This window comes from Coffea eugenioides, chromosome 2, assembly GCF_003713205.1.
Source record: "Coffea eugenioides isolate CCC68of chromosome 2, Ceug_1.0, whole genome shotgun sequence".
NCBI lineage: Eukaryota > Viridiplantae > Streptophyta > Magnoliopsida > Gentianales > Rubiaceae > Coffea > Coffea eugenioides.
This window is the reverse complement of record NC_040036.1, coordinates 17,765,071-17,772,359: the sequence shown is the minus strand read 5'-3', so window position 1 is coordinate 17,772,359 and position 7,289 is coordinate 17,765,071. Positions and strand designations below refer to the sequence as shown.

Genomic DNA, 7,289 nt, shown 5'->3' with positions numbered 1-7,289 from the left:
TGATTTGCATAGCAATGGTAAATATTAATACTCCAAATTGTGGAAGTCGTCTCCTCTAAAATGCCCAGTCAATAGTGATTGGCAGACCCTATAATTAATCTTCTACCGGACTTCTCTGTCAGTTCCCAAGTTGGGCCACTTCTTCCCCATGATTCCGTTCCCTATAGGTTAAACAGGATTCGACAATCAGCAGTTTGTCGATCAACTTGTTCTTCCTATGAAAACTTTTGTTTGGACAAGGAATTTTATATCTATCTATGTGTATATATATATATATATGATTGTGTTATAAGTACTTTTTTTAATTAATTTTTTATATTTTCAATTTTTTTTATATCTCGCGTATATTATATTTCAAAAAATTTTCCCGAAAAATCCTGTATCAAAAGATGCTAATGTTTGGTCCACTTGTTTAGTTTATGGTTTTATTATTATGGCTCATGACCAAACCTCGCATGGCAGACGCAAAAGAAAGTTAATAATTCGTGTATGACAAGCACCAATTAGGAGCTCTCATACATTCTCGATAAGACTCTACTAAGCCTGTCATCATCACTAACACCAAATCAATTGAAGCAAATGACGGGGTCGTTTACCAAATTATCAATCCAATGTCCAGCGGGGCAGGTATTTCTGCTTTTTTTTTTTTTTTTAACTCAAAGCCTTTGGACTTTGTAGTGTCTATGCAATCCTATCGGTTTGGCAAATGAGAGAAGAAGACTTAGGGCAGGTACGGTTGTAATCTGTTTGGTTTTTGGACTTTGGAACTTGGGAGTGTCTAAAATTCATGAAAGGTGATCATCTCCTACTTAGCTCAATTAGGACTTAGGACAGGTGCAGTTCTAATTTTTACGACCATATACATTCATTCAGTCATAAACTGAACTTGGGGTTGGGGAAATTTTTAAGAATAAATTTTATATACATTGACGGTGCGTATACTATTACTGTTGGATATATGACACATATATAAAATTTGAGTTTTAAATTCAAATTCGGATTATGTGTCATGCATCTAATAGTAAAAGTATAGACACTACCAGTGTATAGAAAATTAATCTAATTTTTAATGACAGCCGCACGCTGTTTATTTTGGGCTAGGGAGTAAAAATGTGAAATAGACGATCTGCTTAGTTTTCTAATAGCAGATTTTGAATCACTTCTTGCTGCGACTCTGCTTTACATGAGAATTGAGAATATTCTTAGGATTTGCATCTCATATTACATTATTTCGTCTTTTTGTGATGCAACTGTAAACCTTTGTGCTTAAATAAAATGAAACATAGAGTAGCAGTTCTACTATTCTATGACCAATTTTCAGTGCACAACTCGTCAATGACTGGTCGAACCATCAATGGTATCTTTACAACGTGAAATCCGTCTTTTCCCAATATAAATTTCCAAAGGAGTAACTCCCTGGTACTCTTAAGTCCGGGGCATACCTTTACCTTGAATTTCAGCTTCTTTGTACTACTAGAAGTGAAAGCCAAAACCGGGGGATCCACTGCCACATTTTTTCTAGGGGGTGATTCAATCCTGACAGTATAAATGGATACTGTTGGACCGACATTTGTCACCGTTCTTGAAACTGTTTTGCAATTCTTTAGCTCAGGAATGGATATCGAAGGCAGATTGAGTTTTCAAGGAAGTTATTGGTTTTACTGCAAGGAGTATGAGGGCCGCCTGGCAAGCTGATAGCAGCGTCGTTATAGCCCATTGCACATAGGAAGCGAATGTTGCCTTTGGTGGTCATGTCTTAAACCAGACCAGGATCTATGGCTTTGTTTGCGTCAACATGGCCGCCGCCATAGTCGAAGGAATCGGCCTGTTTGTGAGGAGCACCTTCTGCGACTGCAATCTGACCGTATTCATCTGTTAAGGAAAGGAGGCTGCATCAAAGAGATGATAGGTGTGAGAAAGAGGAGTGCAAGCTAATCAGGATAGTGCTTGAAGTTTTATTTAAAGCCAAAATGTAGTGAAATTTTCCTATACCTGTTGTGATGAGGGCCGGCTGACTTGAGTGCGGCAGGGCTCCAGGTGGGATGCATAGGCTTTTAGAAGAGCCACTATAGCAGATAACTGTGGGCATGCCATGGAGGTTCCTGATACAATCTTGAATTTAGGTGGAGCAAATTGATGTCCATTGGCATCAGGTGGCAATATGGAAGAAGCAGGGAACCAAGCGGCCAATATGTTGACCCGAGGAGCAGCAATGTCAGGCTGCAGAATATCCCAATATATTCAATTTTACAGCAGACAATGCAGCAAAATTTCCCATGCAAAAGAAGCATAGCCATGGACCAGTACCTTTAGTACTGAGGAAGAGAGTGAATTTGGTCCTTGAGAAGAGAAGAGAGCAACCTCTGGGGTGGGGATAGTTTCTGCCCCAGTGATGTCTTTGCCCTTTGGAAGACTGAACTTCACATCAAAACTGCACATCAGGTAAAGAACAAACATCCGGAGAACAGATCTGAAGAGTGTTTTCTGGTATCACGCACCATTTATTGAAGAAACTATTGAAATTTATCCAACTCAAGGAATATAAGAAGAATAGTTGACTGGCTTGGAGCCACCTCTGAAATCTGAACTGTAACATTTTTGGAACTAAGTTGTAAAGAAATGATACTCTCGCTTGCAAGTATGAAGTACTGTCCTTAATGTGGCTCAATATGGAAGCTTACTTGGTGGTTCCAATGTATGCCAGCAAAGATGTTCCTATTGCATAGTCCACTTGAACACAGGGAACATTCAAGGACAGAGCAACTTCTTTAGTTGGAAAGCGAGCAAAAATTAGTCCCACGCCCTCAACCTCCTTTACATCTGTTGTAGCGGCCCTTGCAGATCTTTGAGATTCAGATTCAAAGCAAAGGAGAGTCTTTCCCGTGCAAGAGTGGCATTCAATGCCCCCAGAATCACAACTTCTGCTAGAATATGTGGATTTTAGAGGGATCACATAGTATTTCAAGCTGAAAAAAAAATCGTCACCTCGCAGCATCTTCATCTCCATCGGTAGTGGTTATGTCTTCTCCATAAACAGAGGGATAGAACTTGTCCGAATCCTTTCGTATGTACAGAGATTGCCCCTATTGAATATCAACACAGCCAACATACATTAATAGAGTTAAGATTCTCATAACCAGCTAAAAAATTACTTAAGGTTACCCAAGTCCCTCACATAACATGAAAAATGGCAGTGCTATAAACAATATTAATGCAAAAAAAAAAAAAAAAAAAGTTTTACTTGGCATGGCAGTTTAGGCTACCCAAGTCCAAATTAAAAGTAAAAAACTATAACCCCATTTTAGTTACATTGTTCAAAACTTTTTAGCTTAGTAAAATAAAAAGATAATTAAAGTTACAAATATTAATATTTTAGCTATCATTCAAAAAAAGCAATCTTAATGGCAAAGCCTTTAGTATTTTGGTCATTTTATTTTTCAACTATTCATCAAAGTCTTTAACATAAATTGTATAAGCCAATTTATAGAAGTTAAGTTTAGAGTTTAAGCCATTACTTTACTACTATTCATCAAAGTTCTTTACTGCTTCATGTTTCGCTTGTGTATCTATTTGTCCTACTCAACAACATTCTTTAGATTTAAGAAGCGGATAGGGGTAAGCCGGTAAGGGATTAGAACTCAAAACTTTTAATTTCTGATATCTCAACCTTGATCACTAGATCAATGCTTTCTTGGCCTACTTAACAAAGTTTTATTGTGTATAATAAATTACGATTTTCATGATTTAATTAGTGTAACAATATCATGGACATACTACAAATTTGGTGAAACATAATAGTGTTAATATTTGTGCGTCAAAATTTAAGCTATAAATTAACCTCACAATTTAAAAAATTCTGAAAAATCTGAGATACCTAATAGGGTTAAAAACAAAATATCCCCATGTGGCATACCTAATACACAGAAAACCCCCGTAGTTTCAAAACATATAAAACTATACCTCATATTTTGAACTAAATTGTAAACTAACAGAATTCATTAAACTTAACGGAAAACTTAACGGAATCCGGTAAGTTTAACAGCCGAAACCATAATTTTCGTTAACTTTAACGAATTCTGTTAGTTTACAATTTAGTTCAAAATATAAGGCGTCGTTTTTGTATGTTTTGAAATCACTGGAGGCTTTTTTGTGTATTAGGTATATCACAAGACTTTTTTGTTTTTAACCCTCCTAAATAATGCATTCTAAAAAAAATTGTCTAAAATAAAAGAAATTATACATATATTGTATCATGATATTGACAATCTAAATTTGACCCCAAAATTTTTTTTTTCCAGATAATGTAATTTGCGCGTGAAGCATTACTAGTTCTACTGAGTTTAGGGAACATGACCTTTCCGGAAAGCTGTTGTTACAATAATCTTCTTTACAGATCCAGCCACTTGGTTAAATATACGTTACTGCTCTCGAAAGAACATTCTAAAATTAAAAAAGTTCAACCCTAATAATGATGATAACGTAAAATGAAAATACCAGGAGAGTTGGGTTGTTCCACAGGATGAGCACAGTAGGGAAAGCTCTATCGATCGAACTTGCTGCAACAGTTATCACCCATGGAGATGTATTTACAACTGTTTCAGGAAAAGGACCACCATTTCCGCCGGAGCAGACAACAGGGATTCCTCTAGCTAGCCACAGCATGGAAAGAACCAATTGCCACCGCGTCGTCAACATAAGATGAAAGAGGGGATATTGAGGCGCCCAAAGACATTGAAAGCACATCCACGCCATCAAATATTGCATCATCGAATGCAGCAAGAATGTCAGCTGAGCTACCACCTTCGGCGGACCAGCAAACTTTATACTGCTAAAAAAGCTGAAGGGGCGCCTCCTCTGGCCAGTCCTTCTGCTAATCCCATAAAGCTTGCATCTTTCACGCAAGTCCCAGTTGCTTGCTGTAGATGACGTGTGAGTTCCATGCCCTGTTGCATCCCGGGAGATAAGAATTCAACTCCATCATCCGTATTCAGTCTTCCAAATTCAGCCTCGAAACCTTTGATGTACCAGCGAGCACCAATGATCTTCCTGTTTAATTATAGGCATTTGGAGATAAGGACAGGTTGAAACTAGGCTACTTTTAAGCATCGGCCACATGGAACTTTTATGAATGATGTAGAAAAAACCAATGACTCTAGACTTTCTTTGTGCAATTTTGATCCACCGGCCTCGGAAATCCAGCGAGGTATCATGAAAAAGATTTTTTGAATCAGTATCATCTTATATGAAATCCAGCGAGGTCAAGATATGCGTTATCCAGAACTCACACCTAGTCATAATTCACAAGTACGCAGAGAATCATTAACCAATTTGAATTGCCGGGCTACAATGTCGCTGATAGAAAGCAAACAAATTGAGGCACCCGAACATCTACTCTCACCCAAGAAAATTGCAATTAAGTTCTCAAAGCGGACACTTCATGTACTATCATTTTCCAGTTCAACTGCGAGTCTCAATCTTTTTCTCCTACCACTAATTTCTGGTTTATACAGGACAGGTTCATATGGTTTTTGAATCAAAGGCAAATATGGTAATATGATTATTAGGCCACAGTCGAAGCAACTTCATCGGTTACAATTGGAACTGTTGAATTCAGCCCCTTCTTGACATATTCCTTTCCAACGAGGTGGAACCTCTTGCATCTTCTCATCTTTGAAGCTTTCAAATTCTGGCCAATATCCCCGCACTCAGCAAGAAGTACCAAACAATTTGCAGTAAAAAGAATTGAAGCCAATACTAACAAGAAAGTATACATGCTTTATAGTCAACCCACCAGAATCCAAGACACCAATTATAGAACCAACACAAGATTGGGCCCTTGAAAGAATCCCATCATTCATATGAGACTGCACTTGGAGAAGGTCCCAACTCCTCGTAGTATTCAACCTTAGAATCTTATGAGGAATTACACGAACAACGCCAGGGTGATCTGCATTTCTGTGGTATGACTCATTTCACTAATAACTCAAAGGTCCATGGCTTAGCCAGAGAAAGTAGAACAAATGGTTCTAAACTTATGCAGAAAGGACCAGCAATAGGTGCGGCTTGAAATGGTTCTAAGATTGCTGCGAATCCTCGAAAATCCATGGTTATAGCTGCAGAGAATTGAACCACTAGCAGCTGCTTTACTATCAAAAGGAAAAGGAAGTTATTTTCCTTTGCCAGAATGATTTTGTAAATTGAAACTAAGATAGTTAACTGCTCGTAAATAAACCAAAAGTTCAAAAATGTATTTGGATGATCTTTTGACATTGTCTCAGAGCAATAATATTTATTAATCACAGTTAATGAAATAATAATTATTTTAATTGGTACTTGACTATGGTAAAGTTTTTCTCCTCACTTGGGTTCTGAATATATCCTAAAACATACAGGATTAATGCGTCATGCATATTATATTTATATATTTTGATCATTTGAACCATTTTAATTTTTAAACAAGGGCAATTTCGATATTTTTAAAGGTTCTAGTACAAATGATCATTTCCGTCATTTTGATACTTTAATCCAAACTATGATGGTGTTATGTATAATGTTTGAAACTATAAGAGAGTTATGTATAAAAATACTAAACTATAAGGGGTTAAAATATAATTTGCCCTAAAAGTTATTTACATTTCTTGAAATTGCAGCCGGAATAGGATAATAGAGCTGGTTAAGAACTAGGAGAAAGAGAATGGAATAAAATGAGGAACACGCCATTGTTAACTCCTACTCTTAGACATCAAAACAGAGCAAAGGCATTCATATAAAGATCATTCTTGATGAAAATTTTCAATATCCTTCTTTTCAAGGGCGCAGCTAAGTAAAGGGCCACGTTGGGCCAATTTTATCATATTCTTTTTATTTAAGAAAATATCATATTCTTCATTTTATATTACATATATTTAATTATATTATATTATGTATTTTATATTATATATATAATATTAAATTAAGGCAGGAGTGGTGCGAGGATGGAACAAGATATCTTGCCCCACCATCCATCCCTTTTAAAGCGGGGATAGAGAATCTCCTCGTACTCCTTCCCCCAATGTTTTGCATTTCTCCTGCCCCGTTGAACTCTTGCGTGCACTCGCTCTATTGCCATTCTTAAAATTGACTTTTTTGATGTCTTGTTATTCACAAAGAAGAAGAAGAGGGTTTTTTTTTTGTGCAAATTGGAGAAGCTAAAACACTGTATGGAGGATGTTCATGGAGAAACCAATATGTAGCAATCATTACCATCCTTAGGATTGACTTTTTTGATGTGTTGTTATTCGAAAAGAAGA

The 7,289-nt window shown here is 36.8% G+C and overlaps 1 pseudogene; it reads right to left on the bottom strand.

The window, feature by feature from the left end:
• Positions 1–1,304: 1,304 nt before the first annotated feature.
• LOC113758412 lies at positions 1,305–6,720 on the bottom strand (annotated as a pseudogene).
• Positions 6,721–7,289: the final 569 nt, after the last annotated feature.